This window comes from Dermacentor variabilis, chromosome 7 (genome assembly GCF_050947875.1).
Source record: "Dermacentor variabilis isolate Ectoservices chromosome 7, ASM5094787v1, whole genome shotgun sequence".
In the NCBI taxonomy this organism is placed as follows: Eukaryota; Metazoa; Arthropoda; class Arachnida; order Ixodida; family Ixodidae; genus Dermacentor; species Dermacentor variabilis.
The window spans coordinates 118,167,440-118,188,466 of NC_134574.1; the positions used below are offsets into that span (position 1 = coordinate 118,167,440).

General features: G+C 47.2%; 1 protein-coding gene across 1 annotated transcript in view; it reads right to left on the reverse strand.

The window, feature by feature from the left end:
• The window catches only part of LOC142587834 (monocarboxylate transporter 3-like), a 45,403-nt gene extending 24,376 nt beyond the window's left edge, over positions 1-21,027 (reverse strand). Inside the window, exon 1 of the mRNA XM_075699126.1 lies at positions 20,925-21,027. The gene's annotated coding sequence lies outside the window, so the exon portion shown is untranslated. The remainder of the gene's footprint in view (positions 1-20,924) is intronic.

A 21,027-nucleotide genomic window follows, 5' to 3' on the forward strand; every position in this document is an offset into this window, starting at 1 on the left:
AAGCCCGTTCTCCGCCAAAGCACACCGGCAATGCGCAAGCCCCGACAACACCCCCTGCCTGCGCATGATTACAAGTTGGCGGTTCCGACCTGAAGGTCAACAAGGTGAGCCCAGGGAAGTCAACAGACGCCATCCCAAATGAGGCAAACTACAAATCGGCTCACCGGATTCAAAATACGCATGGACGAAGACCAAAACATCCTTGTTCTGAGCACTGCCTCAGAATCTACGGACTCAGCACTAAGCAATGTGCAGAAAATTACAATTGGTGCAACAATATAGGATATTGTATCATACGAAATATCCACCGATAACTCGTACAAAGGGGTGATATACAACATCAATCATGTCACCACGCCCCGAAATGTTACTTAAACGCTTTGAATTTCCCGGATACGATGCGCTAAAATTTAGAAGACTGGAAAACACAAATGGTGATCACATTCCATATTACATCAAATTTTCCGCCCTTCTTATGCGGTGCTACCTTAAAAAGAGGACCGTACCACATTGCCGAACCTGCAACGAGACAGGCCACAGAGAGGGCGTCTGCCCGAGGCCCCCCGCCACATCCAAGTGCAGGGAGTGTGGCACTTCGCCATCAATGGAGCAGCACGAGTGCCACCCTCGGTGCTCTCTGTGAGGCGGGAATTTCCCAACTGCAGCCAAAACCTGCCCCAACAGATTCTGGCCGCCCGTCAACTGCCGCAAACCGCAGGAGGCCCTGAGAGCAAGCTCCTCGTCTCGGAGACCACGTGGTGCGCGCTCAGCATTCCATAAGTCACGGTTCCCGAAATGACGCGGAGCAGTCCTGGAGAGAAGCAGTTCCAGGCCACGTTCTGGTTCCGGTTCCAGGCGCAGGACCTCATCGCGACGACGGATGCCATCCCATGGCAGGACCTCGAGCCGTGGTCGTTCCGCAAGTGGCAGGAGAGGAAGCGAGAGAGCAGCGCAGGTCACGCAGCAGTTGAGCTGGTCATAGGTTCTTTCTCCCAAGGCGCGTCCCCCACCCCCGCCTGTTGACACAGAGCTGGCAGAGGCACACGCCCAGATTAGGCGTCTCACTGAAGAGAACACACCACTCTAAGCAGAAATTACTAACGTACACGCAGAGTTTGTAGCACTTAAAGATGAATTCCTTGGAAGAAATAGCACTACCGCTACACAAAACACTTCAACCCCACCCCCTGAGAAGCGGAAACGGGAAGAGCAGCCAGCGCACACAGTCACTTGAAATCCGACACCGCAACGAGAAACTGCGCAGCCCACTGCAGCACAGGGAGTCATACCCGTCGAATATGACACTCTCCAGAAGGTAGAGGAGATAGTAGCAAATGCAATTCAGAGCCTTCTGACATCCCTACAAGCTACTACGCAACAACAACTCACAGCTATAGAACAGTCAGCGGCACAACAAGAATTCGCAATTGAACAACAACACTCTAACACTTAGATGGCGGAAGGCATCACGAGACTAGAAGAACGCATACTAGCACTGGAAGCTAGTCAAAGCCGGCGACCCAAGAACACAGCTCATCAGACCCTACTAGATTTGCCAGATTCTCTAGGCTTCACAGAACCCCATCTTGTGCCGCGTCACCCCCCTTAATAACCAACATGGTTCCTCCTCAACATATATGCTGTAAGCGCGATGGCTCCCCAGGCGAAACCATGGTGGGGCAGTGGAATTGCCAGGGCTACAAGAACAAGTACGGATCACCTATACAATACATCGCTACATCAACAAGGCAACGTGAAATCACCGCATTGCCAGAAACGAACACACACCTCCGCCTACCCGGATACGTCACGTACGGCACCGATACAGCTGACAGCCTTCACACCCTGGTCAGTAAGAAGCTAGTGGCCTTTCAACACCATCTCCAACTTTACGAACCACTTGCCATTCTGCTCGAAATTATCCCGCAGCCAACAAAGAAAGGTCCCATGTTCTTCTAAACGTGTACAGTCGGCCGAAAAGCGAGCCATCGATCCTCAAACAGCTTTTAGAGCAAGCCACGCACGCAACAGGCAACCATCGGCTTCTAATAGTGGGCTGCTTCAATGCAGCCCACCCCCCTCAGGGCTTATACGTACACCAGCCCCAGGGGAAAGCTGCTTCAGAAAGTTATTTATGACATGGATCTAACACTCGTCAACGACCCAAGCAATAAGTAGCACGAGGCTCGGCACAAGTGTTCAAGAGGCACGAAGCCCGACTTAACCCTCACCAAAAGTATCCCCCATGTTTGCTGGACCAATCTGAAGTAGTACCTAGGCAGCGACTACGCGCTGCTAGCCACCACTCTCCGTGGGCTTGAATGCAAAGCCCGAATAGGCACTTCTCGCCTCACGGATTGGACCAAGCTGCGGGAGATAAGAGAACATAGAGCTACAAAGGAACCGAGCCAGCAGTTTCAGTCAATTAAGGATTGGATCACTGAGTTTCACCAGGATGTGACGGCCTACACCAACATGCTTGAAACATCCACCACCACTCCGAGCATTGACGCTCACTTGCTCCGCATGTGGGACGCCCGGGTAGGTGGGTATGTAGGTAGCCTACTGAAGCGTTGAAAAAGGCAAAGAAATAATCGCAAGCTCAAGAGGCGAAGCGCACTACTCACATAAGAAGCTGGGGAATACGCTACGAGGCTATGCAGAGAAAATCGGCTGTCGCAGACAGAGTACTTCAAGGCGTGGAAGTTATTGAGGTAATTATTGAACCCGGCCAGCAACAAAACGGGATCCCGCTCAATATGGCCAGAGTAATCCACCAATTTCCAGGGAACGAGGCGGACGTCCTTTTGACTCTCAAAGCCCAGTACTTGTCCAGACAGCAATCGCAGCCTCTGCCACATTACACCGGTAACCCAACCGGTCTCCTAGATGAGGACATTCATCTACATGAAGGAACAGCTGCGATAAGGGGCTTCAGACGCCACACAGCCCCGGGAATAGACCAAATCACCAATAAGGCAATTGTCAATCTTGACAACCCCACGCTACTAGAGCTTACCGCTCATCTTAACGAAGTATGGAGGGAAGGAAACCTTCCCGAGGACTGGAAAATGGCCATGCTTCGTCTGATACCGAAGCCAGGCAAGCCACCAGCCATTGAGAACCTACAACCGATCTCCCTCACTTCGTGTGTAGGAAAGCTCCCAGAGCACATCGTTCTCAACCGGCTTGTCGTGTCTCGAATAACTTACGCTATTCCACACGCACTACTCAACGTGACGGAATTCAAGAAAATCAACACAGTGATCAGAAAGGCATATAAGCAGGCGATGAGCCTGCCGATCAGTACGTCCACAGACCGCCTTTTACGACTAGGAGCGCACAACACGGCCGAGGAGCTGATCGAGGCACATTTATCCAGTCAGCCAACAAGGCTTGTGGTTACCGAAGCGGGGAGGTTCATCCTCTCACGCCTAGGGCTCTCAGCCCCTCTCAGCCATACGTAGCCTCAGACTGTGAGCTTACCCCATGCCATCCGGAGCAACATCACCGTACATCCTTTACCTCGCAACATGCACCCAGTGCACCACGCACAGCGTAGGGCGGCCCGGGCCCTGGCCGTACAAAAACAATACGAAACTTTTGCCTCTACAGCCTACACAGACGAGCAGCCACAATAGCCACCGTAGTCGTCAACAAATAACATTGAAGCAGCATTTCGCTCCCCCGAAACAATAACCTCCGAGCCGAGGAACAGGCCATAGCCCTCGCGCTCTCCAAAACAGAGTATGAAGTCATAGTGACAGAGTCACAACAGGCGTGCCGTAACTTTGCTGGCGGAAGAATTCATACCACTGCGCTCCAGATCATCAATCAAAAGCCGCTAACGAGATCAGTCATGATCATTCGGGCACCAGCGCATCGCGGCATTGCTGGCAACGAGGTCGCCAACCACGATACTCGAGCCCAGCGATCCGACGCCGAGGAATCTATACCCGAGGACATGCACCCTCTAGTCTCGTACCAAGACATCACACAATACTACAAGCTAACCAGCAGAACATATGCAACCCACACAAATCACTACATAGAGAGCAGCAGCAATTCCTCCGAGCTCTACTGTATAATAGATTCCCTCACCCAACCAGAAATCACCTCATAGCCCCTACACAATTCTCTCCGCAATGCCGCTTCTGCGCAGAGTGCAGGTCCCTGAGACACGTTGTAGCGGGTTCCAGAGCGGCACCATTAAGTCCTCCAAACCCTTAGCACACCAACGAGCTTTGGGAGAAAGTCTTGGCCAGCTCCGACCTCGAAGATCAGCAACGGCTGATTGCGAGGGCCCAGGACGCGGCCCGAGCTCGAGGCATTCTGGAATGAGGACGTCTCTCCAAAGCTGCATTTACCTAATGAAAATGTTCATTCCCTCTCTATGACTAGGATCTCTGGCGGATACCGTCCGCCGGTAGACTAACAATTTTTCATACGTTGGCCAATCGTGAAGATAGTAGCATACCGGGCCGGCCCGCCGCGGAGGTGAAGCAGGCGTTAAGAATTCGCCATTCGTGGCCCGTTCCCGAAGGTAGTGCAATGACGGGCCGTTCCGAGGCGGGTGTAAAGCAGGCGTTAAGCAATCCCCGTACACCTTGGCCGACTTCGAAGATAGCGCAATACGGGCCCACCCACGGCAGAAGTACAGTTCTCCATTAAGGGTCCCACATACACAGCTTAGCAGGTCATCTTTCTTCACAGATTGGAAAGGCAGCGATTTTTTGCGCGCATTTCTCTTTGAGCGATCAGCATTTAAGTATCTACCCTTTAACTGAGAAGGTAAGGAATACATGACCTTGCATTTTAACAGCGGAGCTATTCTAAGTGGAGCCTTTGCCGTCCGAGGCCCAGTGTCGCGCAGGGGGCAGGTTCCGCATGTCATCGCCGGAGGGCGTGGCGAGGGTAGAAAGGGGCGTAGCTACCGGAACCGGACGGACGGACGACTGCGAGAGCGCCGTGACTACGACAAACAGATGAGTTCTTTCGTTTAATATTTTGAGAATTTACATTTTGACTAGCTTTTTGATCTAGGCTAGTCAGGTGAAGTGCTCGCGAAAGAGCAGGTCAGTGACCTAACGGCCGGGACTTTTCCGGCCGGCAGCTATATAGTTGCAGGGCTGATTTGTAAGTTAACTAGTTTAGACAGGTAGTTAGTATTTCTTTTCTAGGGGATGAGCTTTTTGTGGTAGGCAGAATTTCATTTGAGCACGTGGTTGCAAGTGGTTCTTTTTCTAGCGTTTGTGGTAGCGATTATAGTGGGCTGCTAAGATGGTCAAGCAACTCAACGTTAAATGCAACGAGTGTGAGGCGCTGGTGAAGTGGAAGGAAACACAGTTCGAATCTGTAGAGGAGGCCGAAATCGCGGATTTTATGTGCAAATGCTGTGTATTAAGTGCACGCCTGGACAGGGCTGACGAAGCGAACATCATCCTAGCGTTACGTATGGAGGCTATAGAAAAGTAACTATAGGTAGAGAGGGCAGAGAAGCGCGAACTCCAAGAGCAGCCTCGTGAATCGTTAGACAAAAAATGGCTGAGACCGCCATGCGAAGTCACATTGGCGGACTTTCCAGCACCAGCTGCGTGGGTGGGGCCTGCCCTGGCATAGATAGCGATAGGAAAGAAGGTCAGGTAGGTTCAGACAGGAATAACAACGCACACATGGCAGCTAGGAAGTCAAGAGGCGATGGAGAGGAGGGGAACAAGCTAACCCCAGAGAATGAGGTCACAGTCAATGATAAGAGGCAGCGTAATCTGGAAGTTAGGAGGGAGGAAGGGAATACCATAGTGCTTGTCGCTGGTGAGAAAAACATGGGTAGGTGCAAAAGAACTATAAGGGAGCGTGTAAAGGGTGATAAGCGGGTATTAGTCGGCCTGTTCTCAGACAGGACAATGGATTCAGTACTGAGAGAGACAAAAAGCGAACTTTCTAAGAATGTTGCAGAGCGCACTTTGGTAGTGGTAGCGGTGGTGCTAAATGATGTCCTGAATGGTGAAGCCGCAAAAGTAGTGGAAAAATTAGCGGAGGAAATTGATGATTTAAGGGCGACAGCACAGCAAGTCCATATGGTGGTGTGCACAGTGCCGGAGGTGCAAGGACGGAACGTAGAAATTACCAAGGACGTTGTGGCTGTTAATCGGGAGATAACGAAGCTAAGTCAGGCGAAAGGCTTTGAAGTGACAGACATAAACAGAGAAGTGCATAGAGCAGTCTTTGCCGGTGGCTTTACATGGGACGGCATCCACTTTAATGGAAGGCTAGGAGCCGAGATCGGCTGACGCCTGGCAGGCCGGGAAGTAGCTTTTTTAGCGGGTCCACTACAGCTCAGGGCGTAGGGGTAGGTACAAACAATGTAGAAAGTGCAATAATAGAGATTGACGTCAATAATGTGGCCACTGGGAGGTCCAGGAAGAAAACTATAAAAAAGAAATTTAACACCAGGATTAGGTGCATAAACATGCAAGGCGGTAGAAAGAAAGCGAAGTGGCTTGAAATAGAACATCAGTTAAAGGGCGTAGAAGTAGTTGTATACGCGCTATGCGAAACACATCTCAGCGATCTAGAAGACCAACTGTTTATTGAGGGCTACGTCTGGGAAGGGAGCAACAGAACAACAACGGAGATGAAGGGAGGAGGAGTAGGTATGCTAATACATCAAGGAACAAATTGGCAAAGAATAAAGTCAACTTGCAAAGAACATGTCTGAGTATCAGGTACAACTGCCGGTAAAATGCATAGCTAGGAGTGGTTTATTTAGGGACGGGACAAAGGCAGGCAAGAGACGGAGGATCTAGTGAAGTGTCTCAATGACGATATGAAGCAGTTTGGAGAAGCTACTGATATTATTCTGCTGGGTGACATGAATGGTCACAAGGAGGATCTGGATGGATACGCAGATTGTAACGGGAAGTTGATGCTAGACTTCTGTGAGCGACACAACCTAGTTATAGTAAATAGAGAAACTAAGTGTGAGGGACAAATCACGTGGGAATCCCGTAACGGGCTAACAACCATTGACTACGGCTTAATATCGCAGGGGATATAGCTAGCTCGAAATAATGGAAATAGACGGATAGGGGAAGTACAGCCTCGGAAGTGATCATAAGCGTATTAGTCTACCGCTGGGAGCCCTGCTAAAAAGAGGCTAGGAGAGCGAATGGAAGTCAAAAAGAGTACGCAAAATTAAATGGCGAACAAATAGCGCGAATAGCGGCCAGTATATAGGAAGCAATAGAGAAACATCTCATGGAAAAGTGGGATTATAGTAAGTTAGAACTACTCATTACTATAAAAATAAAGGAAGTAAAATGAGTAAATTGCTGGAGAGGAAAGCGGAAGCTACGAAGTTGGTGGACTAAGGCAATTAGGGAGGTCATCGAGCAACGACGCTTGGCATCACGGGAGCACAGAGAAGCCAAGAGGGCGCAGTTATCTGAAGAGGCAATAGGCCAAAAATGCGAACCTTATTGAAAAAAGAAACAAGTGCAGGTCCTCGTCCAGGCTAAAATAAAGCAGTCCTCTGATCGCTGGCTGGCTGAAGTTCGCGATGCAACTAAAGGGGGGTCAAGAAAATTCTGGAACCATGTAAGCTGGCTGGGTAAAGCGAATCCCAGAAAGCAGCGTCAGATTCACAATGCCGAGGGAAAATGTTTATAGGGCGATGACGCTGTGAACTTTATTGGTTCAGTTATAGCTGAATCATTTAGGAAAGACGACAGGTTAATCGTGCCAAATTAGGGAGCAACACAGTATAGCACAGTAGAAAACAGCTTAAAACTGACCAATTTTAACTGGAAAAAGGTGGAAGCAAGTGTTCCAAAATGCACGTCCGCAGGTATAGACGAAATTCCAATCAAGTTGATTAATCAACTTGGCTCAAGAAGCAAGGAAACGCTGATAAATGCATTGGAGGCAGTCATAACAAATAAGCAAATTCCGCACAGCTGGAAACACAGGAAAATTGATTTACAGGGGTAAAGGCGATAAGACAAACATAAAATCCTTCCGACCAATTACGATAACATCAGTTATATATAGGCTTGAGATGCAGGCGGTGAAATTAAAAATGCAGCCATGGATAGAAAGTAATACAATCCTGGGAGAACTTCAGAACTGGCTTAGAAGTGGTAGACGCTTAGATGATAGCGTGTTCGTGCTTACCCAGAGCATAGAAATAGCTAAGGCGGAAAATAAACCTGTTTTCAGCCTTCCTGGTCATAAGCCGTGCATACGAGCACGTGAACTCTGAACTGCTGTGGAACATCTTAAAAGATGAAGCTATCGGTCATGAGGTAATTGATTTCCTACGGGAAATATATTGAGAAAATAATGTTGAAATAACATGGGATGGAATTAGGAGTACGACAAGTGTCGAGGTACACAAAGGATTAAGGCAAGATTGTCCTTTGTCACCACTGCTGTTCATGCTTTATATGATAAGTACGGAAAGAAGGCTACGAGGAAGCAATCTAGGGTATAATATATTGTATAGATTTGGCGGAAAGGTATGTTGAGCAACGACTACCGGGTTTAATGTGTGCGAACGTTACTGTACTGTTAGCAGATAGGCAGGAAGATTTGCAAACTCTGGTTACTTATTGTGGAGACGAAGGAGAAAGCGTTGCCTTCAGTTTTAGCGCAGCTAAGTCCGGTGTGGATGTTGTTCAGGGATACAACTGATCAGGAGCTTACAATAGAAAGCCATGAAATACCCCAAGTGGCCGAATACAAATATCTCGGGGTATGGATAAACAAAGGGCAGATGTACACGGAAAAGTAAGAACAGCCTCTCATAGCAAAAGGGCGAAGAGATGCCGGGATAATGAAACATAGGGCATTGTGGGAGTACAACAGGTATGAAGTACTGAGAGGTACTTGGAAAGGAATAATAGTGCCGGGGCTTACTTTCAGGAATTCGGTCTTCTGCTTAAGGGCAGAAGTTCAGTCGAGACTTGAAGTAAATCAGAGAGCTTTTGGAAGATTGGCACTAGGTGCCCACGGGAAAACCAAAAACGACGCAGTGCAGGGGGATGTGGGCTGGGCATCATTCTCAGCACGGGAACATCAGAGTAAAACAATATACGAAAAACGCCTGAGGCAATTGGACGGTAACAGGTGAACAGCTAAGATATTTAAGTATCTATACAGAAAGAGCATTGACTCACAATGGCGGAAAAGAACTAGGAAGCTAATCAGTAAGTATGCCAGACACGAGGACGGAGAATAACAGAGCATTAAACGACAGGTTAAACACCCGGAAGGTAAAAACTGTATAAATTCATTGGAAAACAAGCATAGTGTTGAACAATATCGATACTGGAAACAGCAGATCAGGAAGGAAACGTTTTATAATGACTCAAGAGGCAGTGCCCTACTCTACATCCTGACTAGGTCAGGATGTCTTAGAACGCGCAGGTATAACAGGAAATTTAACGGAGAAGACACATGTACTCTGTGTTGTAAATCTGTAGAAACAATAGAACACATCATACTACAATTTGATGGTATCCGTCTCGATGTCGATGCGGGCACAGCCACGCTTCTTGAGGCACTAGGGTTCAGAGATAACAATAGTCATGTAAATAAATATTCGGGTGAAATTAGCGAAAAAGCGATGGGAAGATTGGTGGCTCAAAAGAAGAGAGGCGACATAAGGTTAAAATTTTAGGAAGAAGTATTTAAAGAAAATGGCGAATTTTAATAACTTACAGAAAAGTTAAAGAAAAATAAGAAGCTGAACATGGTGGCAACTGCCATCACCCCGTTTCAAAGGGAACGCTCCCACCTTCCATCCATCCATCGTATCGCCCGTCGTATAGTTTTCTAATTCGCCCCTCTGTAGACATAAATAGACATATCTCTATCACGTCCGTGCCACTGGTCCTTTGCTTACATTTCTTGATCTGAATACGATGGTAGTAGGGGCTTGGCACAAAAAACAGTAGAAAAGAGCTGGGTCGCACGGGAACGTGCATAAACGCGTTGGTTATCGCTGGAGTTCCCTGGTGCGTACTGAAAACTGCACTGGTTTACTGTTTTTCACACTGGTTCCAGTGCGGAAGAAGCAGGCGTTGTTGAATAATAAATGTTAATTACAGTTATACCGGGAGAAAGTAGTCTGCTGTGCTGAGTAACACTATAATCTGAGGCCCGAAATCTCTTGTGGGTTTCGCAGCTTGAAATAAAGGTGCGTGAGTTGCTCAGTTTTTGCATGCCTAAGTGACATTGAAGATCACTGTTGTATCTCGCATTTTCCTTTTAACTGTGCGGGTACCTATGATCTTGAACGAAAATACGCAAATGTTAATAACAGCTCGTTCTTTAGTAGTTTGTTAAAAACGAAGCTTTCCGAACCTCACCAGGGGCCGTATAATGTAAAACTATTCCAATATGTTGTTATTCCAATTTCCTGACGTCAAATTTGCGTAACCACCGACGCAAGCATCGGGTGGTCACCCGTAGGGTTGTCTGAACCAACCAATCAAATGCTCCCCGCGTTCACAGGAGGTCCCTTTTATTTGCTTGAAAAACGAACAACATTGCCTGCACTTAGCGGCTTGTGTTATCTAATAGGCGCACAAGAGGCGAGGAGCATTCTCAAGTGGACAGGAATTCGATGGGGCGGAGCCACTGCACTGAATATCGATTACCGGATGAAGAGGGCGGTGCTGGCGTCTGCGATTTGTCCGCTTTCTGTTACTTAGCTTGCGGTGGCTCGTCGACAATCGCGCCGTCATGCAACGGAAGCTTAAGAATGACGTTAAGACGGATCCTCAGCAAAGAAGAGTTGGCAGAACGAGGTCGTAAACATGCCGAAAGTTCTTGAAAACGTTACATGACCACCCAAACAGTTTTATTACACGCTAATATTCCCATGCTCTCCTGCACGGGCGAGTAGCCAGTGCCGCAGCGATCGGCGGCAGCCATGTTTTATTCCTTCCGGAACGGGGCAGCCTGCGGCTATTCAGAAGAAAATTTAGTTTCGTTCGGCATATTAATGCATTCTAACGCGTACGCGTCACTTTGACGCGGTAAGTTTTTGCGGTTTTGTGACGTTGCGTGCGAGGCAGGTGAAGCGGGTGCAGCCCAAAAACGTTTGACCAATAGCCGAGAGATAATGGCATAAAGACGTCGAATCAGAAGTAAGTACTTTTTGTTTTGTTCGGTGAAATTATGCATAATCAATGCATAATTGAAAAAGATGAAAAAGGCATTGGCGTTCCAGTTAACGTATCTTCAAAACATCGTTTTATGCACTGAAGCACGCAAGTAACTGGAACGCCAAAGCCTTCCTCCTCAAAGTCCGGGAATTTATATCTCAAAACTGGTGTCCTCCTGAGAATTTCTTCCAAGTGGATCCGCCTTGCGAAGTCCACTGCTAGAATTTGTAAATTGGAATATAAGTGACAAGCTAACTATCTAAAATTTAATTAGTGAAGTCTCGTGAATCAGTCGATTTTGCATTTCAATTTTTTGTGCAAGTACTGTGCGCGGCTTCGAGTAGACTGGCTCATAATTTAGAATTGAGCTATCTGCGACAACTATCTGACGCGAATAATGTAGAACTTTGTAGAAGGCACGCGGGTCCCAGCGATTACTCTGGTACATTCGACCCCTAATGCATAAAAGCCGACGCGCTTGACCCGCTGATCAGATTTTCGACGATCCCCGACCGTGTTCGCCACTATCGTTGTGCTATAAGTGTAGCCTGTTTTTGTGGGCACAGCTTCGCCCAATAAACGATAGTTTCGTCTTTCACGGTATTCCTACTGTGTTCTTCATACGTCACTCCACGTGATAATATGCTGTTCTACTTTCAGCATTGAGTAAGAGAACGCCCAGATAGCCACCAGAAAGTAATCGCAAAAGAAACTTGGTTGGACTCGACAATAATGTTTTGCACCAACATGACCGATCACAGTGACGAAAGTAAAAAAAAAGAACAACCTAACAAACATAGTGAAAGAATGGCAGCAGAAATACAAAGGAACTCACAACTAGGTAGTAATTCGCTGCAAGGAAGAAGTGGCTAATATGTGATGTCCTTGTGTTCTCGTGCTGGATATGGCTTCATTGACGGCTGCAAAAAAACAAACAAAAAAGGTGAGAGGAAGGGCGAGCTTTTCGTACTGATTGACAGCAGCTATCACATCACGATTGACGTCATGGCGTTCGTAACGGTTCAAATTGACGAATCGTTTGCGGCTCGGTGGAACCAACTGCCTCCGTTCTATTTTGGAACGCGTACAAGATCGCACCCTTGGAAGCTGCAAGGGAGAGCTTATGATCTACTAAGCGATATTGTGAGGGCCATGCTACATGCTTCGCAAAAATACGTCGCCCTGGCGTTCACTGCAGCGTTGTCTACAAATGTGTAAACTTTTCTTACCGTTTTTAAAATGCATTACAGTGCCGTTTAGTAGACAAAGACCATCAACCATAGCCCAGCAGGGCAAGGTGTGGAGAAATGGACGAAACAGAAAGGGCACGCACGTTTCCGGCGGAAAGAAAATGCTTGCTCAGAGATGGCTAAGATAAGAACTTGATAAGAGAATGCTGCCTCGCGTTGTCAACTACAGAGATGGTTGCCGCGTCTTCGCTTTTATCTTATCGTTTTACGGCACACGTTTCATTTGCGAAACCTGCTCAATGCAAATGCACACCGCGCACACAAGTGTTGTGTTCATGTCAGATCTTCGGCAAATATTCCAGAAGGCCAAACGCCAGTGCCAACTCCTAAATGCGAACCGTGGTTGGTTTTGGTACATAACGGTACTTACAAGCAATAACTTTCCCTAAGCGAATGGATTGTGTGTGTGTTTTTTTCTTTTGCGATGTGTTTGGACCTGATGCGTAGTGCAGCGCACGGTGGATTTATTTTTGTATTAACTGTTGACCCGAGTTCGCTTGAAATGTTTTTTTTGAAGAGAAGGGTTTTTTTGCCCTATAGTACATACCCAGTGTCACGTATACCCACAGGAACAGCTCATTACCCCGCGCCCCAAGTTGGTGTCAGAGGCGATCGCTGATAGCGGCACTCAGCCAGTGGCACAGCTCTTTGGGCAAATATCTTGAGACACGTGTACGCCGGTCCAGCCCGCTTTTGCAGAAATGCTAGTAGTCAATTAAGAGGTCGAAAAGCTCTCCGATACCCAGCGGTACACGCTTAGTGGCCCCTGGTTCACATACGCAGTGGAAGGTGCCAAAGTTGAGCTAAAAGACGTTCGTTAAAAAGCGGCTCATAGCCAGTTGCACGCACCTACAAAAACGACCTATAAGTTTAGTCTACTCAACCTTGAGTACATGCCTGCGTTTTTATGCTCCAACATCTGGGATCAGTGTGGAACAAGTGCATGTTTAGTCCGATGCATATCAAAGGACAAGCAAGATAGTGTTAAAAATATAGAACAATTGGCTTATCACCTCGCAAAAGCAAGCTACCACTCAAGATAATGCAGAGAGCGCTAGAGCGAGGAGAAGGAAAACAGAGGAGTTCGTTTTTTTAATATCCTGACCATTAAAATCTAGCGTGCAATGAAGCCAAAGCCAGCATAGAGGTAATCAGGTGTCGTTGAAACTGAAATGTGCAACACACTGAAGGAAATGGGAAATGAAAATGGACGAAAGATAATTGGTCGCCAGTGGGGACCGAGCCACAACCTTCGCGTTACACGGGCGATACATCACACCGAAGGTCATCAGTCCATCCACTTGCTTGGCTGTTTATGCGCACTAGATCTTGCCCTAGGGGTGTTAGCTAGCGCCACTCAGAGCCGTGGCGGGTGGATGGCGAGGACCCTTTTCTTTGCCCGATAGCGCCAGGTAACAAGCGAACTTAAAAGGGCAGGCAGGCGGTTAATGAAGCTCCACATGCTACCTAATGTCATCAAGGCTGCCACGCTCGAGACGCCTGTATGAATTAATAAAGACAAGGGCAACTGAGGCTTCGATTTTCGTTGTAAAATTAGTTATGACTAATCAGTTAATTATTCATCACAGAAAAATTCACCAGCGCGCGTAAAGTGCCGTCAAACCAGAGACCATTGGTCTTATCACCGTAAGTCTCTTTCTTTTTTCTTTGTAAGGCAGCTTGTTCCACGTTGAGTCGAACATGCGGTAAGTGCCCTTATGGCAGAGGCGGTAAGTAAGTGCATTGTAAATTCTGGTGCCCAGAGAAATAAGTAATAGATGAAATACTTCCATTTTTTTTTCGCTATTCACATTTGGGTCCAATTTGCAATTGTGATGTGGAAGTCAGGCAGTAATGAAGTCATAATTTACTCAAAAGAAGTTGTAAGACACTTCTGAGATACCCTGGCTTAAGGCTACTGGCATGATAGTTTCGATTATTCCTTTTTCTTTTGCGTGCAATAAATATCCTAGATTTTTAAAGTCTAGCAAAATGTATTGACGAGCCTCTCAGCAGCCTAAATGTTTTATTGCAATAGCTTTTGTGCAGCCAGTTTCTGCTCCATTACGCAGTACATGATGTAGTGACGTCATAACAAAATATGTGATCACGTGGGAGCAGAAGACTGCGACGTTTTCACCATCCGGCTCGCTTGATCGCCTCGTATTCTGCTACTCCATGGGACGGTCGATGCAGCAACATAGTGGACTAAAGAACTAACCGGAACTAGAACTGGTGGGAAGATCACTGAGCAGCAGCAGAAAGAAACCTATACCTGCAGTCATATTATATCGCGTCATAGAATTTGTGCCACAATGACTGGATTAGATATATAACGATGTTTACATTATTCTGATTGAGCAGTTACGCGGCCAGCCTTAATTAGCTATGCCTAGTTTTTTATGTGTGCTTGTGATGCCACTACGCTATATTAGGCTTACCCCGCAAGTAAATCGGGGGACTTTTTGATACTCTTTCCCTGCAAGAAAGAGTACTACTCATCTAAGATAAGTGGTACTTGAGGATAGTGTGTGACACGACTGCGTCTAGATGGAGGATTTCATCACAATGAGTTGAAAGGCAGAGTTTATCATTTCTTTCGCTGTGTAGCGTGGAGGGGTTAGAGTTACGGAAGACAGCAACTATTATTAGCTGAGATAAAGTTACCTAATAATTTTAGCTGCTCAAAGCGTTGCAGCTTTGTCGCATCGCTGTCGCATCTGGAACTATGTGAGGGCAGCTTTGTGCTTAAGGGAAACATGTTAGTGCAACTGCGATAAAAAATCTTTAGAGCAACTTGGTGATCCTACTGATGTACTTCAACTCAGAGTAGCCTAGCTTGTTTAATTGAACTGATTGCCTGTTTGCATTTCAGAGCAAACTAAACAACAGCAACAAAAGAAACGGAGAAGCATGAGGAAATCGGTGATGTTGAGTTCGCATTATCTTGCTGCTTGACTTTCGCTGTACGGTGATGCATACCTTTTTATAGCCCGTGAGAGATACGCAAATATGTGTTGAGCTGTGCAACAACAATGGTAGAGTAGGCGGAACGCAAACGACACACAAAGAATAACAACCATCAAAGAGCCAAAACAGAGACTGTATGTGCGGCTGGATGCGAGTCTCCCGGTGAAAGAGAGTTTGACATTCTTTCCAGTAAATATAAACGTTCAGCGGTTTTTATGCAAAAAATGTGGCGATGAAGGGCAATATATGATGAATACACTGCTGTCAGCGTATTTCATTTCAAGATAATCATGAGTAATCGTTTATAGCGTAGCGCCGCTTTACACATTTCAGTATATAGCCATGCCCCCGATCGCCTATCCATGTTAACGCTCCGACCGGGCTGCCAACTGTAGCTAAGTCTGGTGGGGAATACACTCCGTGCGATAAAAAAGAAATCTATACGATCTAAAAACACACCCACACGGTATAACGGGCCCAAAACATTAAACGTGGCGAGTTAAAATGAACACATAAAGGCCACACTGATGTATACATTTTGACGCGTTCACCGCACAGCTGACGCCACATTGAGACAAAAAAAAAACCTGTTTTTAAGAAGACTATTCCATGGAAGTTTTCATTACCCTTTGCGCCCAAGTTGTCACATTGTGCACTCGTATGCCCGCATTAACTACCTCTATGTGTTTACCCCGATACTCTCAATGCATTGAAGAAGACGTACAGCGGAGGCACGGGAAGGAGCGTGAACCAGAAAGGATTTTCGGTTCGAGTACACGGGAGACACAAATATGGGTGAAGAACGCGCAAAACCAGGTCGTTGTCTTTCATAGAGCGGAGCAAACCATCTCGAGAGACATTCCTGTCCCATCTGCTCTCACAGATATCGGCACATTGAAGTGGGTCCTTATCGGACGCTAAGAGAGATACATGTTTCATGCGGCTGTGCAAGCCTTAGAAATAAAACAACTCGTTTACAAAGCAGACCTGTTGGAAGCACGTGACTGATAAAAAGATTAAGCGGCAGAATTTTGCCTGTCGGCTTGGTGTTTTTTTTTTGTGTCTGCGTAAAAACGCGTCAAGTTCCACCTACGCTCGTTACGTATGTGGATGCAGGTGAATACGCTTAAGCATTTTCCTTCTTTCTTTTTACAGCAGCAGGATATTTCATGGGTCAGTTCTAGTTTGTAGTTTTTGGTTCTTCTGTTGGACAGAAAAAAAAGAGACTAAAAAGAGGGGGAACGCAGCGCTTGCCTAATATCCTAGGTTTTCAATATGAATCGAATGCTCTGCAGTAATTATTCATGTTTGCATTTGGAACGGAAAGATTGGTATTTTAGAATTTTAAGAACTAACAAACTATTTTGATAAAGCAGAAGAATAAAGTCTGCTTACTGTTACTCATATGGTAAACAAGAATCCCAAGCTATCAGTAGTGAGTCATCGATAGATGTTATCGGGACCATGCACACAATAGAAGGATGTGCAGCCTTTGTTTTGGGTTTCTTTCAGGAAGCCTACATGACCAGCTGTGATTATTAGTTGTGGTCTGTAATTTAGTCGCTTTGGTAGTGTAGCGATCTAGCAGGTTTATTTTTTTGCGCAAGAACATGTGATGCTTGCTTTTCTGATGCTTCTGCAGGGCACAATTCCTTCAACAGCTTTTTTTTCCTGAAAAACTGCTGACGTTTTTTTTGTAGTCATTTCTTTCTAATATGCCTGGAGCAGCCATTTTACTTTCTCCGAAAGCTTGTGTAGAAGCAGGCTGTAAAGGTATTGAAAGACTATCCGCACAGTTTTTTTTCATTTTGTTACGGAATGATGAGAGAAGAGAAAGGAAGAACAAGATCGCGGAGACGCTGGCTGCTGCGTCTTGTTGGTGGTCAGCCATCTTAGCTGTTCTGACTCGTCCGGTATATATATATTGTAGATATAATTTTTATCTACTCGCAACATCCCCGCAGCATATTGGTGGATGTACGTGTTGGGTACGACGGCTGAAAACGGAGCTCCGCAGTGGACGTCGCCACACCGTCCGCAACACGAATGACGGTGATCACGCGGGATCAACGTCGTTGTCGCCTCCAACGTCACCGTCGCCAACTACGTCGCTGTAACCTTAAGTTGTCGTTGTGCAATCCAAGGACCCTGGAACTTTCTGTGGAACCGATGGCGCCGACGCTGAAGAGTGGGTGGCCATATACGAACGCGGGAACGAAACCAACAGATGGGACCCTACGCTTATGCTAACTAACCTGTTCTTCTGCCTAAGAGGCACATCAAAGTTGTGGTAAGAAAACGATGAAGAGGAGGTAACCAGCTGTGGTCAATCCAAGGAGAAATTGACAGAGTTGTTTGGCAAATTAGCCGGCCATAAGATTGCTGCAAAGCAGGAACTGGCCTCCCGTACCCCATCCCCCACGGAGGCCTATGTCTCGTACATCCAAGACGTGCTGGCACTTTGTCGTAAAGCCGATCACGACATGACGGAAGCTTAGAAGGTCGGGCACGTGCTTGAGGGCATTGCTGACGACGTATTTATTCTACTCATGTGCGAGTGCTGCTCTACAGTGGACGCAATCATTAAAGAGTGCCGACAATTTCAGCCGGCCAAAGCCGACGCGTCTTGCAACCATTCGCCAGACTTGCCCATACTGCCGCAACGTCGACGTGTGAAGATAAACCAGCACAGCAGCTTGCGTCGCCATCAAAGGACGTGGTGCAAATCGTTAGACGTGAACTGGATGTGATGGCGCCAGAAGATTTATGTTCGCATGGCCCTGATGCTACAACATATTCAGTTCCCCTCGTACAGGCCATAGTTCGCCAGGAAGTTGAAAACATTGATTTACAGTCTGTGTGTGCTGTCGCCAATCCCAGAGCTAACGAACGCCCTTGTACTATTTTTGCTCCACTCCGACGCTTCTCTCCACGTTATCGCAACCCGACTTAGTGGAGAACTGCGGACAACCAACCGATATGTATCACCTATCGCCGCATTGGTCATGTCGCCCGATGCTGTTGCAACACGTGGGCCTCAACACCTCGCACGCCGACCAACCTGGCATTTTGATGGAAATACCCGCAATGTTTCGCCCACCGCCGAGTCTAACAGCGCCGCCAACTCTGCTCGGAACACGTGGTACAGCCGCTCACCATCACCGCGCGGACACCAGTCTTGTTCACCGAAGAAGCGTCGCCCATATTCCCGTTCGCCGCAGCCACGTCGCCTTTGGTCCCCTGGGCCTTTAGGCCGCACCCTTTCAGAAAAATAGGAAATGCAGCCCTCGGAGCTGGTGCTGCATTGCCGACTGCTGCAGCAAATACTCTGTCTGTGGCCACAAGGAGAAGTGTAACTGACATCAATATAGACGGCGTACCTGTCCAAACACTCGTCGAAACTGGAGCCCACGTATCTGTGATGAGCGTTAGCCTACATAGACGTTTAAAGAAGGTCCTCACCCCAGCAGTTGCCCGAGTGCTTCGTGTGGCCGACGGCGGCGTGCTGGTTGTTCTTGGAATCTGCACTGCGCGTTTAGTTAAAGCCGGCCGCACAACTTCTGTTCTCTTTGCTGTGATCGACAACTGCCCTCACCACGTTATCCTTGGATTGGACTTTTTATCTACTCATTCTGCTCTCATCGACTGCGCGACCACCGGCGTTCTTCAGTTAGAACTACCTCTACTCGCCGATGCTCCGAGTACCGCCTCACCGCGCTTGTGCTCGCTTCAAGATATGCATCTCTCACTCGATGCAGTTACGTCACTTTGACTGCCAAGCCACAGGCTCCTGACGGTGAATATGTGCTTCACCCCATCATCAACGTGCTTTTGAACCGGAACGTTGTTGTTCCTGATACGTCGGTCACGGTTACTAATAACGACGTCGTTCTACCGCTTCTTAACTTCAGCCTGTGCCCTCAAGTGCTTCCGGTCGCTATGTTCTTGGCCAGCTTTTCTAGTGGTTGCGAATTTGACATTGAGAGTCTGAATGCCGAGAGTGGCTCATTAGCGCCAATTGCAGCTGACAGCTCTGGTTCCTTAACGGATGACTTCGCGAAAATGATTGCATTTGACCTCACTGCTCCACAGGCCACGGACATACGACTGCTGCTTGTATCGTACAGTGACATCTTTGATTTGGGCGACAGGCTATTAGGCCAAACGTCTGTTGTTCATTACTGTATAAACACTGGAGGTACGAATCCTATTCGTTGGCGTCCCTATCGTGTATCCCATGCTGAACGTCGAGTCATCCAATTAGAAGAGTACAAGATGCTCCGCAAAGGGGTCATCGAGCCATCAGCCAGTCCTTGGGCTTCGCCTGCCGTCCTTGTGAAAAAGTATTCTTGATCCTACCTTGCAAATACATGCTTTGTTCCAGGTACATAGTTTGCATTTTTCGCCCTAGTCGTAGATGCCTGTGGAAAATATACGCTTCTCTCTTTGACTATTTGATTTTCGATTCAATATTCGATGGTAAATATTCGTATTCGTTTATGATTCGATGAACCGAACCATGTCCGGATTGCTACTCGGCGCTGGCAGAGGGGAACGCATTGAAAAAAGTGCGCGAAATGAATAGAAGTGGTTGCACGCGCGCACGCACACGGGAAAATGCAATCCAAGTCTATCAACGGTGGAAGTGAGCTACTGACAGCAGGTAATGCAGTAATGACTTAGTTGCCTTCTGCGCCATCAATTGGTATTGCTATGGTCCAACGATCATGGCTTCCGAATATGGAATTGAGTCCAGGCACGTTAATATAGATGGGGACGGTTGCTCAGTCGTACTAGTTCCTCAATTGAATCCTGAAGCGCTCGTGTTTTCCGTGCTTCGAAAACGTAACAGCGCGGATATCGGCTAGGACTTAGACCGAAGAGCGACGACAAGCGAACTCTTTATCGCCTCTTCATTTTATATCATCGTCTGAAATAGCGTCGCGTCATTTTGAATAATGCGCATCATGCAAGGAGCATTCTTTAGGTTTTTGTATTTCCTCTTGATTTATGAGATGCACACACTTGCGTGTAACATAATACCCACTTTTATGTGTTTATGTGCAAAGTGTGACATGCTCATATATGCGCTTCGGTTTAGTCGGCGCTACAGTCTTGGCAATGGTGTTATGTCACCAATGCATAAGTGTGAGTGCACTCGCGAGCTGTCGTTCTTTTTTGGCATGCTGTGATGATGAAAGTCGGACGCAAGATATTCAATAATTTCCTCGCGACGCTAGTCATCAGGCGAAGCACTGACGGTCACTGCAATGCGAAAAGAGCGAATATACTTGCTGAAGGCCGCTTCGAGCCTTAGCCGACAAAGCAGTGCAGCATTGCATCGGTGGAGTGTAGATGCGGTGCGCAGGCGGAGAGAAGGGTTGCGCTGGTGCCGACGGTGATTTTCAAAACGAAGCTTGTCACACACATAGAACGTCATCTCTCGTGTGAACACTCGGATTCCTGTTGCGGCACGTATCCTTCAAAACATTTTTCGCAGTGACGAGGGTAAAAACATAGCGTTGTTACTTACCTTTTCCGGTGATGAAACTTGTGTAGATACAGAACTACATGGGCTTACTCCGTACGACTTTCTACGCTCAGACTTGGCATTCGAGATATTTTGACGTTGCGAC